Genomic DNA, 22,287 nt, shown 5'->3' with positions numbered 1-22,287 from the left:
CTTCATTCCTGTTCTCATTTTCTTGTTTTCCAGCTCTGTAAATAGCTGTAACTGGGCTGCAGGTGTGTTCCTAAGCTTACTCCAAGATTTTCTGTCCCAAATAAAAGTGCAAAATAAATAGCTATTTCACTTAGAGTTTGACAATTTAAACTTCACGTCTATTCTAAGGAAGGCTAGAACAACTAATAAGCTGCTTAACCATGTGTGAGGTGCACATTTTATGGCTGCATCATGAAGGGCAACCCCGGCTGGTGAGGACACACCAAAATGTGGGAAACAGGCACTTGGGTTCAGCCGGCTTCACAGTCACGCTGGAGGCTCCCGCAACAGAAATCACAAAGCATTCTCTCAAGTGTTAAATTTGTAGACAAACATAGCAGGTTTATAAGGAACAATAGAGTTCTAGGATTCATCATCTATAGCCACAAAAATACCACATGAGCTTTTTTTTTTTAATTGACCTCCTTCCTTTGTGCCAGGTAACAGCCCCTCTCTTTCATGATGCAAGGGGGAGGGTTTGCAGTGGGAGTAGGGTAAGGTAAAGAGGGACAGGCTTAGAGGTGACAATGGTGAGAGGAAAATCAGCAATGGAGGTGATGCATTATTTCCTGTGATAGACTATTTCCAAAGACGGCCACAACAATCACCTATCAAGAGGTGGGCTGTGTTTCCCTCCCCCTGAATCTGGACTGGCCATGAGGTTTGTTCTGACCAATAGAATGTGGCACCAGGGACCTTCTGGGCTTGACATGATCTTGCAGCTTCTACTTTGCAGAGGCAGGTTTCTGCCACATGCAAAGAAATTAGGTTGTTCTGCTACAGAGAGAAGCCGCAGGAGAAAGAGGTCCCAGAGAATGAGAGGCCACGGAGAGAGGACTAGGCCATGTTCAGAATGACTGAGGTTCCCAGCCAAGAGCAGCTCCAAGGCCCCAGACATAGGAGTGGCGCCATCTTGGATCCTCTATCCCCAGTTGAGTAACCCAAGTGGAAGAGAGAAACGCTGTCTCCACAGAATCCTCCCCAAATTCTTTTTTTTTTTTTTTTTGAGACAGAGTCTTGCCCTGTCACCCAGGCTGGAATGCAATGGTGCGATCTTGGCTCACTGCAACCTCTGCCTCCCAGGTTCAAATGATTCTCCAGCCTCCTGAGTAGCTGGGATTACAGGCACCCACCACCATGCCCAGCTAATTTTTGTATTTTTAGTAGAGACAGGGTTTCACCATGTTGGCCAGGCTGGTCTCAAACTCCTGACCTCATGATCTGCCTGCCTCAGCCTCCCAAAGTGCTGGGATTACAGGTGTGAGCCACCATGCCCAACCATCCTCCCCAAATTCTGACCCATATGATCATGAGCAAATAGTTGCTTTAAGCCACTATATTTAGGGCTGGTTTGCTATGTGGCAATAAACAACTGAAACACTGCCTGCCTGCTCTCTGCTGTCAACCAGCTTCTCACAGGCTGTCCCCTCAGGGGCTGCAATGGGTTTGTGTTTTGATTTTGTTTTTGGATTTTTCTGTGTTGTTTTGCTTTCTTGTTATTTTTTAATTCATCAATTGGAGAATCTTGCTGGAGACAGTGAAAATTGATTTGAGACTGACAAAGCCCTTAAACATGCCTGGCAGGGGAATTGGTATGCTGGGCACACTGTCACACCTGTGTCACACACACTTAGAAGGAAAAAGTCCATGGAACCAGCCCACCCCAGGAACCAGAGGGCAGCACCATGGAGATGGTCCCCCTGGCACCCCCACTCCTCAGAACACAGACCCCTGACTGTCCCATGAGAAAGCTGCTCCTGCTCCACTGTTAAAACAGAATGCCCTGGAAGGAAATCCAGTACATCCAGTACTTACAGGCCTTGGTCTCTCTCCAGTCTGAAGTGACAGGCTGGCAGATCTACCTGCCTGGATGCTCCAGGCTCCCTGTCTCCCTGCAGTCATTTCATGGTCAACCTGGCAAAAAAAAAAAAAAAGGGGGGGGAGGCAAAAGAGGACAGGCTTATTCCACACAAAGCTTCAGGCAGGGCTGGCGTCCCCTCACATTTGGCTTCAGGTAGATCCAGCAAGATGTGGTAGCCTTTATTACTATGAATCATGTCCAAACTCCAGTGGGGAAATAACCACCCAAACAAAATGAACACAAAGGACTGCACGGGGCCTGGTGTGGTGGTTCCGTCTTCTGATATTAGCACTGCCTGCCTTTTGCAGGGTAGGAGTCAGACAAGGGACAGCCTCCCCAAAATGGCCTGCACTTGGCTGATACTAAAATGAAGGCACCTCCAGTCTTGAGCCTCAGGCAGCTTCCCCACTGAAGCCTCACTTGTGGGAGCTGCCCAAAGCAGGCTTCTTGAGCCCCGGGCTGTCCAGGCTACACATCAGCCCCACATTCACAGAAGCAGAGAGCAGGGGAAGCACTGAACCTGCCTCTGCACTGAGTTTGCCTTGACATCTTCACCTGTATGCAGGATTTAAGAGCCTTGAAGAAAGGGGATGAAGGAATCACAAGGCAGTGGGTAAGAGCCAAGATGAGCAGATGGGAGTCATTCAAACGGGGTTGGCAGGGAGAGGAAATAGGTATGATGCAAAATAATATTCATCATTCCACAAATTTTTATTGAGCATCTACTATGTGCCAGGCACTGTGCTAGGTGCTGGAGACAGGATGGTAAATAAGACACATGTGGTTCTTGCCCCAAGGAACTCACTCCACAACTAGAATATGGTGTGGTCAGTGCTGTAGGCAGAAGCACAGCCAAGGAGCATGTATTGGAGAGCGCTGTGTGGAGCCAGTTTGTCACAGAAGGAGGGGTGGGCAGGAAAGGCACCATGGAGGCTACAGAAAGTGGCAGCACACTGCGGCATGAGGGTTTCACCGACTCCTGAGGCTTCACCCATAACTGAGGGCACTCCTCGGCCCCTCCCTCGACTTCCAAGTTCCTATGTCAGGGCCACTGCATCCAGCATTCGTTGGATTTGGGCTACATTCCCATTGGTGTTTCTAAAAACTTGCTTCCCCAAGGCACTAACCTGCAAAAAAGCCTTCAATGACAATCCACCACTAACAGAATAAACTCCCCAACATCCTGGCCTGGCTTCTCAAGCCCTACACAATCTGCCCCAACCCATATCAACACACCCAGAACAAAAGGTGCCCACAGAGGAACCCCCTCATCCCTGCTCACAGTCATCTGCACAAGCCTGTGACTAGCCCCACCCCCAACTCTGACCACATTTACATATATATTTGAGAATGTCTCCATTTCTACACATAAATCCTAGACACAAGAGTCTATATATTCTCATGGTTACACACCTATGGAGCCAGAGTCCCCAACAAGGCATGACTTGAGAAATCTAGGGAAAGGCCTCAGGTCCCAACTAACACTCAGTAGCCAACTGGTCCAAAATCCTCATTAGCTATTTATTCCATGATTTAAGCACCAACTTGTCCTTTTTTTTTTTTTTTTTTTTTTTTTTTTTTTTGAGACAGAGTCTTGCTCTGTCACCCAGGCTGGAGTGCAGTGGCATGATCGTCACTCACTGCAACCTCCACCTTCCAGTTCAAGCCATTCTCCTGGCTCAGCCTCCTGAGTAGCTGGAACTACAGGTGCCCACCACCACACTCAGCTAATTTTTGTATTTTTAATAGAGACGGGGTTTTGCCATGTTGGCCAGGCTGGTCTCGAACTCCTGACCTCAAGTGATCTACCCACCTCAGCCTCCCAAAGTGCTGGGATTACAGGCGTGAGCCATCGCGCCCGGCTGTAATTTTTTTTTAATTAAAAATATTGAGTGTTATGACCTGGCAATTTCAGTTGTACGTATATATAGCTAACACAAATGTTTACAATAATTTACCAGGAGGCAGCATTGGTTTTAATAGTCCCAACCTAGAAATTATCTACATGCCCACCTACAAAAAGATGTAGACATTGTGGTATAGTCACACAATAAAATGCAATACAAATATGAGAATGTACAAACTACAACTACACATAGCAAGATGAAAGAATTCCCAGACCTAAAGTTGAGTAAAATAAGGCAGACATTGAAGGATAATACTATGTGATTTATGTAGTCAATAAAGTTCAAACACAGGCAAGATTGAGCTATGATGTTAAAAGTCAGGACTTGGGAACGTGCCAATGCCTGAAATGGGGCCTGAGGGTGGCTTATGGGGTGCTGAGAATCTTCTATGTCATGATCTAGATGCTAGGTTCATGAGTATATTCAATGTGTGAAAATTCATTGAGCCATACGCCTATGATGTGTATATTTTCTATGTAGCTAATATTTCAATAAAACGTTTAAAAAGGGAAAAGGGAAAAAACTGATGAGGGTGCAGAGAAATTAATACTTTCTTACATTGGGAAATGCAAATTAGTAAAGCTTTAAGAAAGGGAATTTGGCAATATTTATCAAAACCTTAAAAAATTTCATATTCTTTGACCTACTAATTCCAGTTCCAGAAATTTATCTTCAGGAAATAATGAGGGTGCAGTGGTACTTGTCACAGAATTATTTATAACAGGGAAAATTTGGAAATAGCCTAAATGTTGAGCACATGTGCAGCCACTACATACATTTTATAAAATGTTTAATGAGAGGATTATGTGAAATTTAAATTTCTTCTTTCTACTTTGTTTTTTTCAAAATTCCCTGCAATGAACAGGCATCACTTTTACTATGAGAAAAGAGTTATTAAGAAATAAATAAATGCAAACACCCAAGCAGAAATTAAAAACTTAACTTGGCATTCATTCAACAAACATGTACTAAAATCTTCCATTGCCAGGCAGTGAGGGTGGTAATAGACATGGCTTAGGGCCTCCTCTCAGAACCATAATTTAGACAGACGTGAAGTTGAGTGTTAATTATTCCCACTGTTGATGCAATAGGACAAGCAACCAATGAGGGGTCAAAATACATGAATTTGAGTCTCAGTTCTACCAGTGAAACTTTTTCAGCACCTTGGCAGGTGAGCTCCTCTATTCATCAGTTCCTTCATCTGTAAAATAAGTATAAGACTTCTCCTGCCTACCTCACTCTGATGTAGTCAGCTGCAAAGGAGACTCAGCTGAGCATGCTCTGAAGATGTATAAATATCACGATCATGTTATCACTCATGCCAAGAACAAAAGGGGGCCAGGCACAGTGGCCCACGCTTGTAATCCCAGAACTTTGGGAGGCAAAGGCGGGCAGATTACCTGAGGTCAGGAGTTCAAGACCAGCCTGGGCAACATGACAAAACCCCATCTCTACTAAAAATACAGAAATTAGCCAGGCATAGTGGTACACGCCTGTAGTCCCAGGTACTCAGGAGGCTGAGACATGAGAATCACTTGAACCTGGGAGGCAGAGGTTGCAATGAGCCAAGATTGCACCACTGCACTCTAGCCTGGGCAACAAAGAGAGACTCTGTCTCAGAAAAAAAAAAAAAAAAAAGGGAAGAACAAAAGGGGACTAGGTGCAGCGGCCCATGCCTGTAATCCCAGCACTTTGGGAGGCCAAAGCAGGAGGACTGCTGAGTTCGAGACCAGCTTGGGCAATATAGATCTTGTCTCTACAAAAATAAAAATTAACCTAACGGTAGTGCATGCCTGTAATCCCAGCTACTTGGGAGGCCGAGATGGAAGGATCACTTGAGCCCAGGAGGTCAAGGCTTCAGTGAGTCATGATCATGCCACTGTACTCCAGCCTGAGTAACAGAGTGAGACCCTGTTGAGAAAGAGAGGGAAAGGAAGGGACAGAGGGAGGGGCACATAACATGCACTCAAGTTCTGTTAAGAAACATCATCCGGTTGGGCGTAGTGGCTCATACCTGTAATCCCAGCACTTTGGGAGGCTGAGGTGGGTGGATCACTTGAGGACAGGAGTTCGAGACCAACCTGGCCAACACAGCAGAACCGTGTCTCTACTTAAAATACAAAAAGCTGGATATAGTGTTACACGCCTGTAATCCCACCTATTCAGGAGGCTGAGGCACAAGAATTGCTTGAACCCAGGAGGCAGAGGTTGCAGTGAGCCAAGATCTTACCATTGCACTCCAGCCTAGGAGACAGAATGAGACTCAGTCTCAAAAAAAAAAAAAAAAGAGAGAAGAAAAAAACATCAGAAACATCATCCCCAGTCTCCTTCTGTTTTATAGTTCTCTCACCCTCTCCTGAGCCTTGTTCTTGTCCAGCATGGATAAGACTGCCTTTATCTTATAAGACTGGACTAATGGATACAGGCAGAGGAAGTTCTTTTTATCATTGAATTCTGGTTGCATGATGGTAGATAATGTGGGCTGCATGATGTTGTTTCTTTGATACTTGCTGAGATTTCCTTAATGGTCTTGTTCATGGTTAGTTTCTATAAAAGTATGCCACAGAAGAAGGTGTAGTTTCCATTTGCAGGGTGCAGGGTAATATATAGATCCATTGGCTTATGCTTGTTACTTGTCTTGTTTGAACCTTTTATAGTCTTACTAGTTTGTATCTCCTTGACCTGTCTGTTTACAAAAGGTATGTTTAAAATCTCTTACAGTAATTGTGGATTTGTCTTTTGTGCCTTTCAATTCTTTCCATTTCTGTTTCCCTTATTTTGAAGCTATGTTGTTAGGCACATAAAGATTCATGATTATTATATGTCCTAGCACACTGCACCTTTTATCACTAAGAAATGATCCTGTTTATTTATACTTTCCTCCTTACATTCTACATTGTTAATTAGTATTGCAAGACCAGCTTTGTTTTGGTATCTGTATAGTATGTTCTCTTCCAACTCTTGGCTTTCATCTTTTTCTTCTTTATTTTATTTAGTTATTTTTTTTGTAGAGATGAGGTCTCCCTATGTTGCTCAGGCTAGTCTTGAGCTCTTGGGCTCAAGCAATCTTCCTTCCTCATCCTCTCAAAGTGCTGGGATTACAGGCATGAGCCATCACGCCAAGCTAGCTTTCATCTTTTTCTGTCTATAATTAAATTATGTATGTGATTCTTACAAATGGCATATACCTGGATCTTGTGCCCTAAAACATTTTTTTTCAACAAAAGTTTCAGTCTTTAATGGAGAGTTTTATCTGTTTTGGTTATGACATCAGCTTGGGGTTCCATTTTCTCATGGGCAATTTTTTTATTTTTTTATTTTTTTATTTTTTATTTATTTATTATTTTTTTTTTGAGGCCGAGTCTCGCTCTGTCACCCAGGCTGGAGTGCAGAGGCCGGATCTCAGCTCACTGCAAGCTCCGCCTCCCGGGTTCCCGCCATTCTCCTGCCTCAGCCTTCCGAGTAGCTGGGACTACAGGCGCCCGCCACCTCGCCCGGCTAGTTTTTTGTACTTTTTAGTAGAGACGGGGTTTCATTGTGTTAGCCAGGATGGTCTCGATCTCCTGACCTCGTGATCCGCCCGTCTCGGCCTCCCAAAGTGCTGGTTACAGGCTTGAGCCACCGCGCCCGGCCTATTTTTGTTTTTGTTTGTTTGTTGCTCCTGGTCCTTGGAAGATGGCGCTTCCTTGTGAATTCCCTGGGCTGATAACTAGGGTGCCTATGGTTCTCATTTTATACAAGAAAGTGCCCTTCATGATTCCTAGAATAATTCCATTGGCTTCCCAAACACAGGAAACCCATACATGAGCTCCCTTCCTCTTAAGGGGTTTAGAACCTCAGCCTACATTCATGTTTTCAGGTCTCCATACATGTGAGACCTTTGGCCTAAGCTCCCACTATGCTCAGACTTTTAGTCCCTCTTCTTTTCAGGGAACTGACAATATCCTTCTCTTGGTTTGAAGTCCAGCCTCAAAATACCATTTTATCAGGGTATAATTGTTGTTATCCTAGTCATCTTTGTCAGAGAAGGGGTGTGTGTGTGTGTGTGTGTGTGTATGTTCTTTGTCAGCTGGAATCATCATAGTAACTAGAAGTAGAACAATGTAATAAAGACAGAAAATATTTTGAAAGTATAGAAATAATTGACAACTCAGAAAAATCATCTTTTAAGAATGAGAGTAAAAGAAAACATCATCAGTTCAATTGAAAGTGAGAGACAGGCCACTCATAAGGATATTATTGAAAGTATTTCTAAAATATGGACAGATTACTACTTAATGACGAAATACTTAACTCACCAGGAAAATACAGTAATAATTCTAAATACATTCATAATAAAATAGCCTCAAAATATGTTAAGAAAAAGTTGATAAAAATACAAAGAGAAATGGGCCAACACAGTATGAGGGTGGAAAATTTAGAAACTCTTGTCAAACAGATACAATAAGCAAGGATATATGTTTTAAACTTTGAGCTCTGAATAATTAGTGTGTTTAATACCAGCCTTGCACCTCAAATTAGAGAACAGATAGAACAAGTTTTAAAACTGACCAGAAGAGGCCAGGCACGGTGACTCGTGCCTGTAATCCCAGTACTTTGGGAGTCTAAGGCAGGTGGATCACTTGAGCTCAGGAGCTTGAGACCAGCCTGGGCAACATAGCAAACCCCTCTCTCGACAAAAAATACAAAATTAGCCGGGCATGGTGGTGCACACCTGTAGTCCCAACTACTTAGGAGGCTGAGGTAGGAGATTCCTTGACCTCGGAAGGCAGAGGTTGCAGGAAAAAAAAAAAAAAAAAAACTGACCAGAAGATAGAGAGCAGTTTCAGATAACTTCAAAGGGTAAAACAGTCCATGTTCTCTGATCTTAGCGTAATTAAATTTGAAATCAGTATCAAATGGTAACTAAGAAAACAAAGAGAAACAAGTTATACTTGTAAAATTAAAAACACCAGAGATAAAAATCATAATAGATGTTTAAAAATACTTAGTACTGAATGAAAATGAAAATAATTTCTATCAAACTTCATGCCAAAATATTTTTATATGCTCTATTAACTTTATGCCAATTTGTTAGAAAACTTAAATAAAATGGACAAATTCCTGGAAGAATATAATATGTAAAAGTGAACTCTAAGACAAATAGAAAATCTGAAGAGTCTTCCAATCATTAAATACATTGAATCGGTAATTTAAAAATCATTCCACAGTGAAAACAAGAGTCCCAAATGGTTTCACAGGAAAGTTCTATCACACATGCAATGAGTAAACCATTTCATCTGATATATAATCTTCCTAGAGCATAAGAAATGAAAGACTATTTGGTAACCCATTTTGTAAGGTGAATAAAGACTTCAGGCCAGTGAAGTCTCAAGAAGGAAAATTACAGGCCAATCTCACTCATGAATAAAGATGCAAAAATGGCGGATAAATAATTGATAAACCAAACACAAAAATTTTTTTTACATATATATCATTATCAAGTTGAATTTTTCAAAGGAATTGGAAAAAAATGGCTTAACATTAGAAAATCTACCAGTGTAATTCACCACCATAATGAATTAAAAGAGACTAATCATATAGTCATCTCATAAGAAGGTAAGGGAGACACCTGATAAAACATATAACTGTTATTCCTGATTAAGCTCCTAGCAAACTAAGAACTGAATGGAACTTCCCTAACCTGATAAGGCCATCTACCACTGCAGCTACTATGAAACTTAACAGTGATGCACTGGAAGCATTCTCTTTAATATCAGGAACGGCACAAGGCTGTCCACCATCTCTGCTACTCTACTCTGCACTGGATATCCTTAGCCAGTACATTAAGGCAAAAAGAAATAAAGAATATAAAAATTGGAAAGGAAGAAACGAAACTGACATTATTCGAATATGATATAATCTATATAGATCTAAAAGAATATATAGCAATGTGTTAGAATTTATAAGAATACAAAGATTGCTAGTTATAATATTACAATGGACTAAATGTTTATGTCCCTTCACAATTCATCTGGTGAAATCCTGGGCCCCAAGGTAATTGTGTTAGAAGGTGGGGCCTTTGGGAAGTGATTAGGTCATGGAGGCACAACCCTCATGAATGAGATGAATTCCCTTATAAAACTGATCAGAGGGCTGGGCACCGTGGCTCATGCCTGTAATCCCAGCACTTTGGGAGGCTGAGCCAGGTGGATCACTTAAGGTCGGGAGTTTGAGACCAGCCTGGCCAACATGGTGAAATCCCATCTTTACTGAAAGTAAAAAAAAAATAAATAAATAAAAATTAGCTGGTCATGGTGGCAGACGCTTGTAATCCCAGCTACTCTGGAGGCTGAGGCAGGAGAATTGCTTGAACCTGGGAGGCGGAGGTTGCAGCGAGCCAAGATCACACCATTGCACTCCAGCCTAGGCAGCAAGAGCCAAACTCCGTCTCTAAATAAATAAATAAATACGAATTAAAAAATAAAAGAGGCCAGAGGGGGTTTAGTGGCTTCTTCCACTCTGTGAGGACAAAGTGAGAAGGAGCTGTCTCTGAACCAGAAAGCCCTCACCAGACACAGAATCTGCTGGTACCTTGATCTTAAACTTCCCAACCTCCAGAAGTGTGAGAAATACATTTTTGTTGTTTACAAACTACCTAGTTTATGGTACTTTGTTGCAGCAGCCTGAATAGACTAAGACAAAGATCAATATAAAAACCAATTATATTGTTATACACCTGTAAAAACCCTAATAAAGTACTTTCAAAAATAGATATTTAGAACTAGAAGAATATACATTTACTGAAATCAAAAAGTAAAAATTGTTGACTGAACTTCAGTGACCAATCAGGGAAATGCAAGGCTATGCACAACGCAAAACAACTTCCCATCGCCAGACAGGATCAGGCATTGATTGGCTAAATGGGGCTGCTCACACACTCCTTCCAGTAGAGTAAATGAGCCTTTTAAATCTTTAGAGAGCAACTGGGCAATATCAAACTAAATAATAATAAGAATAATAATAGCATGTTTTCTAAGACTTAGCAAATTCACTTTTAGGCATGTTATTCACATCTAGTCTCTCACACTTATGCTCCAGGAGACAAGTTCAAGGACATTAATCTCAGAGTTGTAACAGCAAAAGAAGTAGACACAATCTAAATGCCCATCAGCAAGAGAATGGTTGGATGATCTGTGGAATATTATGCAGCAATGACAAATAATGAGGCAGATCTATATGTACTGACATGGAAAGGAATTAGGTTAAGCAAAGAAAACCAAACATCTACCAAAAATAAACACTATATGATTTTTTAATGCCACAAAACATAATTGTGTATTTACATATATTCATTCAATATATATTTATTATGTATTGAATGAATATATGTATATTATATATACATATATGTAATATATGTACATATAAATATATTTACATATTATATTAATATGTATTGTATATATTATATATTATATATACACATGTATATATTATATATACACATATGTATATATAATATATATTTTATATATAATATATATTCATATAGGTACATATTATGTACATATATGTATACATAATAAATCTATATTGAATATATGTAACTACATAATTATGTATTTATTATGAATATACATGTAAATACACAATTATGTATTTATTATTTATTATGAATATATATGTAAATACACAATTACATATTTATTATTTATTATGTGCCGGGTATGCTTAAGTGCTGGGGATACAACAGGGGTCAAAAGATAAAAATAATTTTTACCCCCATGGATCTTACAATCTAGGGCACATACAACCACACATAGACATGGAACTTTATATGGACCCAGGTACATGCCTGAGTCCTAGAAGGTGATGGTTCCATGGTGTAATGGTTAGCACTCTACACTCTGAAAAGTCCTAGAAGGGTGCATGTTAGTCATCATAGCAGTTACCATCCGAGACAGATACAATGTGGATTCTCACACAATGAAATACAATATAGCAGTGAAAATAAAAGAATTTGATATCTATGTAGCAATATGGATAGGTGCTTTAAGTGCTTTCGTCCCACTTAAATGGTCCCACTTAATCTCAGCCTCCTAAATGCTGGGATTACAGGCGTGAGCCACGGTGCCCAGCCCTCTGACCAGTTTTATAAGGGAATTCATGTCATTCATGAGGTGGGACCAAAATGGTAACCCATTTTGTAAGGTGAATAAAGACTTGAGGCCAGTGAAGTCTCAAGAAGGAAAATTACAGGCCAATCTCACTCATGAATAAAGATGCAAAAATGGCGGATAAATAATTGATAAATCAAACACAGAAATATTTTTAAAATATATATCATTATCAAGTTGAATTTTTCTAAGGAATTGGAAGAAAATGGCTTAACATTGGAAAATCTGCCAGTGTAATTCACCACCATAATGAATTAAAAGAGACTAATCATATAGTCATCTCATAAGAGGGTAAGGGAGACACCTGGTAAAATGTGTAACTGTTATTCCTGATTAATCTTGCTAAGGCTCAGTTTCCACACTTGTTAAAATGGAGATTACAATAGTTATGCTAGCACCTTCTTTATAGGGTTCTTGTGTACTTTCAAAGAGATAATTCATGCAGAGCATTTAGCACCTAGTGCATGTTCAATAAATGATAGCTACTAATATTTTTTACAAAGGGAAGGAAGGAGACTTAAACCACCCACAGGACCACAGATGGCTCCTGTTACTCCAGGCCATGCCTGTAGGTTCTGGCTGGGGCTGTTAGCTCCAAGGTCCAAAAGCCAAAGTGCCCCACCCTCAGTCCAACCTCCTTCCCAGTCCCAGTCCCAGCCGTACTAGGAGGGCTCCCTTTCAGGGCTGCCCAAGCTCCTGAGGGGTAGCAGGACTCTGTGAGGGGAGAGGGTGGGCAATGGTTTCTGTAAGGTGAAGAGGTTTGCAGCTTTCCAGCCAGGTAGCTGCAGTGCCAGGGGCAGACGTGCCCTGCTCCTTGATTCGCTTGCTGCAGGGCAGACCCTAATTATCCTGGGGAGCTGAGCAGAACTGCTCCCCTGTGGTGTTTTTGAGGGTCATTAAGAGTGTGGGGGTTGGGGACAGACTCTGCTCCCTTCCCTGGGCAGGCAACAGGATCTATTGTTGGAGCTGGACCATTAGTCAGCTCTGTGCCACAGGCGCCCGTCCCCTGGGCCTGCATCCTCTTCCCGGCAAAGCCTCGCCATCTCACTTTGGGGGAATTTGGCTGGCCAGACACCCTCCCACTATGCTTAGGTGGCTGTAGCCAGGACACCCCAGGCAAAACCACCCCTCCTTCCACCTTCCTAGTCAAAGAGTGCCCTCCTCCTCTTCCACCTAGGTGCTATGTGCTCTGGAGACAGTGACTGAAAGTCAATTCCTGGCCCCAAGCCAATATATCAAGTAGTAACCTCTTACTAGGATTTGTGGAAAGAACGTTCTCTAGACCCTGTAAGATCAGAGGCTCCTGAAGTCATATTTAAAAGTTTGGAAAGTGAAAAGAGTTGGGTGCCTGGTATCATCACCTAGCCCCAACTCTACCTTAGGCACCACAGAACTTTCTGCTTTGGGGACATCATCCTTCAAATGCACTGTCATCTTGGTAAGAATGCACCGCCACTGTAAGCAGAGGGCTGGCTGCAGAGCATCTCACTTGTGAGCAGCTTCTCAGCAGCCTTTATCCATGAAGCAGCCAAATGTTTACGGCGATAGACTTCCCATCCCAGGCCTCTCATCTTGAGTTTGTGGTTCCAGGGAGGGTGGTGGTAAAGGGGGACGTTTGGGAACCACCTCTGGGGATAGAAAAGGAATGACAGCTGGATCTTCCTCTACCTAGCTGGCCTGGATTCAATGAAGCAGCAACAAAAACTACTCCCATAAAGGTGTTTCCTCCCCTGGGGGATTAAAATCCAAGGGAAACTCCAAGGTGGTAAGGTGGCAGCAGCAAAGGAGCAAAGCAGCCAAGGAGAAACCTATCTGAGAGCCACGCTCTTGAAACCCACAGGGAGCCCAGGCCTGCGTAACCACCGGGACAGGCAGCCCTGGACTCGGTTGTTACGAAAACCATCTTAGTGTTGATGTGGCACTGCCAATTTGGAAAGTGCTTTAAAATCATTCATATTCCTAGACCTGTAATTAATCAAAATATTGCACCAAACCGTAGCCACAGCCATTATGGTCACTGCAGTCACTTCCCAGTGCTCTTGACCAAGGAGTGCTGTCACCATGGTGGTGGTGGCAGGGGTTGGGTGGGAAGTGAACACAGCAGTTAGGGGGATTGGCTTTCTGGAGTTCGGAGGCAGGGCTAACTCATACTATGTAGAACACCAGACCTCTGCTAGGAGAGACTCCAATAGGGGACTCAGCCTCTTAAAAATTGCTAGCATTGGCTGGGTGTGGTGGCTCACGCCTGTAATCCCAGCACTTCGGGAGGCAGAGGCAGGCAGATCACCTGAGGTCAGGAGTTCAAGGCCAGCCTGGCCAACATGGTGAAACCCTATTTCTACTATAATTACAAAAATTAGCTGGGCATGGTGGTGGGTGCCTGTAATCCCAGCTACTCGGGAGGCTGAGGCAGGAGAATCACTTGAATCCAGGAGGCGGAGGTTGCAGTGAGCTGAGATCCCACCACTGCACTCCAGCCTCAGTGACAGAGGGAGACTCCATCTCAAAAAAAAAAAAAAAAAGACTGCTACCATCTCTTAAGTACTTACATCTTGGCACTGTACATACATTATCAAGAATGTCCATAATTTCTCATTAAAGCAAGTGCAATCATTCCATTCCATTCTATAGTGGGGACAACTGAGGAACCAAGAGGTTAAGCCACTTGCCCAAAGTCCTACCACTACTAAGGATAGAGTGAGGTTCGAGCTTAGGCCTGTGTGACTCCAGAGCTTTTCACTAGGACTCATGGCCTCTCTGACCTCCAAGGTGCCCAGAACCACTAAAGCACTGGACCACTAACTCCCTGCTCCTGCGCCTGTCCCTGGAGAGGCCAGAAGCAGCAGCTGGCAAGAGAGCAGGACGGGGCAAGCAGAGAGAAGAGATGCCGTCTATGCCCCATGCTCGTCTGCTGCAGGTAGCAAACCTGAGCAGGGACCTGGGGTTGAGAAGGAGGCAGAAACTGAAAGCTGGATGAAAGACTGAAGATCAAGCTTTAAACTGGGCTAGGCTTTCAATACCTAAAAACAAAGCCATTCCTCAATACCTGGGTGTGACAAGAAAAGCTAGATTTGATTCAGGAGCTGGAAAGGAGTCCATGAAGTGGTGTGGAAAAGAGCAAGGTGAGAAAAAGAAAGCTCCTTCATGCTCTCACCCACTGAGCCCAGTTCTCAGTATAAAGCATTGAAATCTACTACTATTACTGCTGTTGCTATTCACTGAGCCCTCACTCAGTGGGGCTATGCACTATGGTGACACCCTGACACCCCCGTCCCTGCCATGGTCAGCTTTGCTTGTGTCTCACTCCCTTAGAAGATCAGCTCCTTGAGACAGGAACTGTGTCTCACTCAGCATTACAGCTTCTGCATTGGCACAATGTCCAGCCCACCGGAAATACTCAATAAACATTTGATAAACGAGTGCTCTAAACCACTGTCTTAGTCCGTGTGGGCTGCCATAACAAAAATACCATAGACTGGGTGGCTTCAAAAATAGAAATGTATTGCTCCCAGTTCTGAAGGCCGCGAAGCCCAGGATCAAGGTGCTGGCTGATTTCTGTTCCTGCTCATGTCCTCACTTGGCCTTCCTAACTGCAGGCACACAAAGAGGTGTCTCCAGTCCGTTCCTCTTTTTACAAGGACATTCATGAGGACCCTACCCTAATGACCTCATCTGACTCTATTCACCTCTCAAAGGCTCCACCCCCAAATATCATCACATTAGGAATTAGGGTTTCAACGTACGAATTTTGAGGGGACACAAACATTCAAACATTCAGACCATGGCACCCATAAATCATCATCTGGCATTTAGTATTGTTTGCAGCATCTCCCACCCAATTCCCTTCTCTTTTTGACACAGTTTAAATCTGGGGGAGATACTAATAAACTTCAAAATGGCCCCCCAAATAGGCGAGATGGTAATTAGAAAAAAAGCAGTCCAAAGATTGAACAGACCAAGTATGAATCATCAAAGGAGAAGAGTGAAGAACTGGACCAAAAATGGGGGTAAGAGAATCCTCTCCCCTCATCCCTATGAGGCTCAGGGTTAAAGTCTGGTAGTCTCAGTCACTTCAGTCCAGAACATTAGCACACCTTTCAACCTTTAAGAAAAAAAATTATAAAGAAAGATATGATCTTGCTGTATTGGCCAGGCTGGTCTCAAATTCCTGGCCTCAAGCAATCCTCCAGCCTCAGCCTCTCAAAGTGCAGGTATTACCAGCATGAGCCACCATGCCCGGCCTTTCAACCTTTTGTTTAAATTTCACCTAGAACAATGAAATGAAACAAGCTGGAGATCAGGCCCGCTGTGGCCGTGTTTCCTGGATGAGGTGCTGCAGCTTGGGCCTGGGCCTGCTATGGCCACCATGGGAGTCATTAGCACGAACGCAGTGTTTACCTCCCTGGGGAAGGGCAAGCAAGCTGCTGGCGTGGTTCAGCATGCACCTTCCCCTGGGAGCCTGGAGAGCACATTAGCAGAGGCTTGAAGAGGGGACTAGGCAATCAGCAGGTGTGTGTGCACATGCCAGCCTGGAATTTGAAATTAATCACCTGCGGAAGGCACAATGGGCAGATGGGAGGGAGTTGTGGGAAAGGCGTCGAACCAGCAGCCGAAGCAGCTGCTAAATTTAGCCTGGTCCCCAAAGCAGGGCTTAATTAAATTAATCCTGCACACCCCCACCCCCACTCCCAGGCCCTGTTCCTAGGTGAGTTCTGTTCTGTTTCTAGCTTGGCTCCCATTATAACACAAGCCTCCAAATGTTGATCCCCTTGACAGGTGCCCCAGGCCAGCTCCTCTGGTGCCAGTGCTGGGAAGGAAGTGCAATTCCCAGCTGTCCCTGCCGCTCCTGCAATGCTGGGTGCAGCCCAGAGTGAGACCATTTGTGAGGATTTGCCAGGCTCTCTAGCAGCTGAGATGGACCTGGCACTCAGCTGCCTTCCACTCACACGGTAAGGTCCCCACATCAGGGCACGCCTGCTGTTGACCTGCCCCTACCCCTCCCTTCCTGGTCACTGCTTGTCCCCACGCAGAGGGCTTCACCCCTCCCCCAGCACCAGCAGGACAGTTATTCCAGCTGGTCTCACGCAGCCCCAAGGCTGTGAGAGAAAAGGCTATCTTGGCTCCACGAGTCAACCAAGTGAGTTATTATTTCCCAAAATTTCAATCTGTACTTTCCCTGCATCTGCTGCCCTGCCACTCGGCCTCCTCTTTTTCATTTACACAACTTCAGCAACTGAATAGGAATTAGGAACCATGAGCCCTGATTTCTGCCTACTGCAAGCTGGCTACAGCACACTGGAGAGAGTATTTCCCTGCTTGGGGCATCCTGCTTCTGCTTGAAAAATAGGAGATGAGAGGGCACACACCAGGCCTGGGCATGAAAGTCAGTGCCACTCAGGAAGCTCTCTGACTACACTTGCCTGTCTTTTTCTCCGCCACAGGGGAGAAGCCCAGGCCTCAATTTCTGTACACATCACCATCGCCTGCAAGTAACATCTTATTAAACAGCCATGCCCCAGAGTCTTCAGTAGGTCCACGGTGGGCCTGGGAATATGCATTCTGACAAGTCCCCAGGTAATGCTGCTGTGGCCCAGGGCCCACATTTCAGAACTGAGGCTCCAGGTATCTCTAACACCGTTCCCTGTGGCTTACACAGATGATGTTTCTAGCTTATTCAGCATGATTTTGTGGAGGTGGAAGTAGCGGTCTCTGGTGGCCTCTTCGTCAGGTGCACCTTCCAGAATGTTTCCTCTGGGTCATGTGAGGAAGGTGAGATCCAATGGTGTTGGGCGCTAGAAGCCTCTCCCCTCCCTGGCAGCCCCAGAGCGAATGACCTTCCAGGACCCAAGCCCAAGAGGACTCAGGCTAAGATTTCTTTTTAGCTGAGGAAATCAGCACAATCGACCCACCCGCTGCCACACACAAGCAGCTCTCGGTGGTCAAATTCAACTCAACAAAACTTTACAAAGCTCATTCTACCAGCCTGGCTCACTTTGGAGCTGAAATGGTTTCAGAGGCCTAGAGCAGCTAGAAATTCACAAGGAGCTGAAACTCTAGGCGGCAGGCCTGAGCCAACACAGCTGAAAGAGCCCCTCGCTTCCGTATTGGCTTCTCCTCCTCCCTCAGCCCAGCAGCAGCGGGAGGGGGGGCAGTCGCAGGTGGGTGGGTGGGAGGGTAGAGGGGGAAGATAGGGATCAGGTGGGGGACCCATCCCAAAGTCACAAAGACATGTTTTCCAAGTATCTGAACGATCCTAGGACAGAGTTTTACGTTGGCCCAATTATAGACTGGCTGGGATCCCAGGCTCGGTCATCTCCATAGCATAAATCCCTCCCTTCCACTGGTACCTCACAGTCAGTGTCCAACAGGGGAGCTACCTCCAGGCCAGAGAGTTCCCTCCTGGGGCTGCACCTCCCCCTGAAGACGGCCTGTGGCCTGGGCCTCGCCAACCACCTGCCATTCCCATGCGCCTTGGTCACAGCACCTGCCCAACCTCTCACCACCCCCACGACCTGCTCAGGCCCCCTGGATGGCTGCCAGGCAGGCCTGTGCTGCTCCCCATGCAGGATAGGGAGGGGGCTTCCCATGGAACCCTGTGCCAGGCAGGGTGGCAGCCTCCTCCTCTAGGCTCCCTTTCTGCGCCCTCAGAAAGCTGCTCTCAGAAAGGGCTCCTCACTCGGGAGACTCTAGTGGTCCCTGCTAACCCTCAGCACCAAGCCCAAGGCTGAGTCCTAGCATTTCAAGAGGCTCTGCTCTCCTCGTCTCCTTTTTTATTTTCCTTTAAGGTGTCTCCTTTTGTTTTCCTCTCCCATCTCTATTTGTCTTTTTTGAAGTCTTGGAAACTAATTACATTATTTTTAAAAATTAGGTAATACAGGCACACAGTGGAGCATCCCAAAAGCCTTCAAGGCCATATAGTGAAAAGAAGCTTCTCTCCTGCAGCACATTCCTGAGTCTCGGGTGCTCTCCCAATGCCGCGTCCTGTGACACCCATGTCCTATGAGTCTGTCTAGAGCAGGGGTCCCCAGTCTCCGGGGCCACAGTCTGGTAGTGGCCTGTGGCCTGTTGGGTACCAGGCCACACAGCAAGAGGTGAGCGGAGGGTGGAGCCAGCATTACTGCCTGAGTTCCACCTCCTTTCAGATCAGCAGAGCCACGAGAGTCTCACAGGAGCACGAACTCTATTGTGAACCATGCATGTGAGCAGACTGCTTGAGTCCAGGAGTTTGAGACCAGCCTGGGCAACATGGCCAAGCCTCGTCTCTACTAAAAATACAAAAATTAGCCGGGCATGGTGACACACACCTGTAGTCCCAGCTGAGAATCTAACTAATGCCTGTTGATCTGAGGTGGAACAGTTTCCCCCACCCCACCCCATCTGTGGAAAATTTGTCTTCCATGAAACCAGTCCCTGGTGCCAAAAAGGTTAGGGGCCGCTGGTCTAGAGACACACAGCATGTATGACCGCATGTTCAAGAGTGCTCTCTCTCCTACACAAAGAGTAGCTTACTACCCAAGATGCCCTGGACCTTGGATTTTTTTTTTTTTACATTGTTGTTTAATTATAAAATATTTCAGAAGTATTGACATATAGCGACTTATATAACAAACATCCTCGAACCCCACCCAGCATCATCATATCTTAGTATTATGCTGTTTGCCTTTGGATTTTGTTTGTATAGACTCTTATAGACATGATAGAGGTCCCTGAGGGTCCCTTTCTGGTCCCACTCCCCACTGCCTTTCCCTGGAGAGAGGCCCTATCATGCATTGGCTGTTCATTGCCTCTGACTTTTCTACTTGTCCCTCTCTCTCCCCCATTCTACTTCCACCCAAAGGGAAGCAGTGCTGGGTGGGATGTGCTGCCTTGTTCATCTGGAATATGGCAGGCAATCACAGCCATTTCCCTGTTACCCTAACAAATTAGGTGCTATTAGAGCAGGGCTTGGCAGCGCTGCAGTGCCGGGCAACTGCAGAATGTCTTAAACCTCACAGACTCCCAAATGGCATTGTCCCCTTCAGTCAGAAGTGCCATACATCACGGTTAAAAATCAATGCCTGCTAATGTCCCTGCAGGAAGGCAGAAACATGAACTTCATGAATTCTCCTTCTGTTTACACGCTCATTAAGAGGATAAAATGTTGCTTGGGTTGGGTCAGGCTTTTTGCTGCCTCTGAGGTGGTCCTCTATGAAAATGTGTGCCTTCATTTGGGTATGGCCTGTGTCACACATTATATGCCTACGATAGCTACGAAATGCAAACTCCACCTCTCCTCTGTGCAATCACTGAGTGTCCTAATATCAAAAGGTAAAACTGTGAGTTGAGGCCAGGCATGGTGGCTCACTCCTGTAAGCCCAGCATTTTGGGAGGCTGAGGTGCGTGGATCACAAGGTCAGGAGTTTGAGACCAGCCTAGACAACACAGTGAAACCCCCGTCTCTACTAAAAATACAAAAAAATGAGCCGGGCATGGTGACACATGCCTGTAGTCCCAGCTACTCAGGAGGCTGCAGCAGGAGAATAATTACTTGAACCCTGCAAGTGGAGGTTGCAGTGAGCCAAGATCGAGCCACTGCACTCCAGCCTGGGCAACAGAGCGAGACTCTGTCTCAAAAAAAAAAAAAAAAAAGTGTGAGTTGATGGCTGCCTTATCCATCCTCCTGGGGACAAACTTGCCCCCTGTCCTTCCCTTTGAGGGCACAGGCCTCTTCTGGTCAGAGGAGATGACTGTGGGCACCCATGGGGTGGGCTGGGCTCTGGAGGCCATCCAGTGCTATAGCTGGCTGTTTAAGGCTGCCCCATCTTGACACCCACCTCCACACAGGGACACATCCAGCCATGCTTCTTGGCATTCTACCCAGGTGCTCTGTCCCCACAGTATCCCCGCCCTGTTGACGGCCCAGATCAATGCCACATCCTTACCACTCAGGCACTTTGGCGATTGTCCCAGCCCCACATTCAACATTTCCAACCAAGGCAACTGAGACAGGAGCCCGGTGGCCAGTGGCTCAGGGTGCCCAGCAGGCTGACCCCACCGGAGCCCTCTGGGGTATAGTCTCCCTCAGCAGGGTAGGCCAGTGTCTGGCCTTGCTCTGGCCCCCTTCTCTGCTTGTAACCTGGTCCGCAGTCTCCTCTGGACTCTGCAGATCCATCCTGGAGCACTTGGGCTCTCATCAGAAGCTACCTATGGAATGAAGAACAGCAGAGCACAGCAGCAATCCAGGGCATGTGTGCATCACATCTGTCTTTGTCACCTGTCCAGGGAGTTCAGAATTAGGCAGTGGTTGGCTGCACAGAGGTCTTCCAGGCCCCCCTACATAGCCTCACCATATTCTCCTCTAAGGCACAGACACGAACGCCCAGTCCTGTCCTACCTCAAAGAGGCACTCCCAGAGGTCCCAACCCTAATGGGGTAGAAGCTGGGGACCCAGGGCAGCATCAGGAGCAGAAAATAGTGAGATGGGAGGGTGTCACTTGGTAATGGGAATCAGAGGGAGGGGCCTGGAGGAGAGGGAAAGGTACTCCCGGGTCTGAGAGCTGTGACTCTTTCTACACATTTAATGCTCAGCACTCATGCAGGGAAAAAAAACCCATCTCCACAGTTACTGGGCAAGAGGGCCACGCTGTCCTCATACCCATGACATCCTTGCAGCTCCCTCTCCTGCCTCCAGAACCATCATGACATTCTGTGGATTCTTCATACTGTAGAAGGCGTCTGTCTCTCCATTTGATCACAACATCCACCAAGGGGTGGACAGAAAAGGTATACTCTTGGCCTCTTCTTGCATAAACTTGAGGAAAACGAAGGGAAGTAACAAAGGAAGTGAAGAGAGAAAGTGAATTTTGCAGTCAGATCTCCTCATAACTCAACCTGGTTCTTGCCCCCACCTCACCTGGGCCAAGGAATGGGAGACACAGGGAGTTGTGGATGGGAGATGAGAGTGGCAAAGGATGCAGACTGGACAAAAACCAGTTCCCAGAGGCCAATCCAGCTGTGGGTGAAACAGCCAGGGGAAAAGGAGGATGAGGAGGTTGAAGGAGGATGGGAATATGCCAGGCAGAGCGCAGCACGTGCAAAGGCCCTGTGGGGAGAGAGAGCTCACGGAAGTGAAGTGAAAATGGCTCCTGCGTAGATGTGATGTCTATTTTCCTGCATGTTAATATCATCTGACATTGGATACAATTTTTTATGCCAAATTTATACCCAAAATGGATTTGTGGTTGCTTATGAAAAACAGATAGTATAGGCTAAGGGAATCCTCAAAGATCACTTACAGGGCGAAAGCAGTGCTCACCAAATGTTAGACGGCATAGGAATCTCC

The 22,287-nt window shown here is 45.4% G+C and overlaps 1 protein-coding gene across 5 annotated transcripts in view; it reads right to left on the bottom strand.

The window, feature by feature from the left end:
* Positions 1 to 22,287, bottom strand: part of ZBTB7C (zinc finger and BTB domain containing 7C) — a 310,798-nt gene that overhangs the window by 249,949 nt on the left and 38,562 nt on the right. For 2 of the 5 annotated variants that reach the window (XM_050768146.1, XM_050768150.1), the window contains exon 1: positions 1,855 to 3,686. The exons of the other annotated variants lie outside the window; for them this stretch is intronic. The gene's annotated coding sequence lies outside the window, so the exon portion shown is untranslated. Of the gene's footprint in view, positions 1 to 1,854; positions 3,687 to 22,287 lie in introns of those variants that run through there. 5 annotated transcript variants of the gene reach the window in all.

The sequence above is a fragment of the Macaca thibetana genome, chromosome 18 (assembly GCF_024542745.1).
Source record: "Macaca thibetana thibetana isolate TM-01 chromosome 18, ASM2454274v1, whole genome shotgun sequence".
In the NCBI taxonomy this organism is placed as follows: domain Eukaryota; kingdom Metazoa; phylum Chordata; class Mammalia; order Primates; family Cercopithecidae; genus Macaca; species Macaca thibetana.
This window is presented reverse-complemented; position numbering and strand designations above follow the sequence as displayed.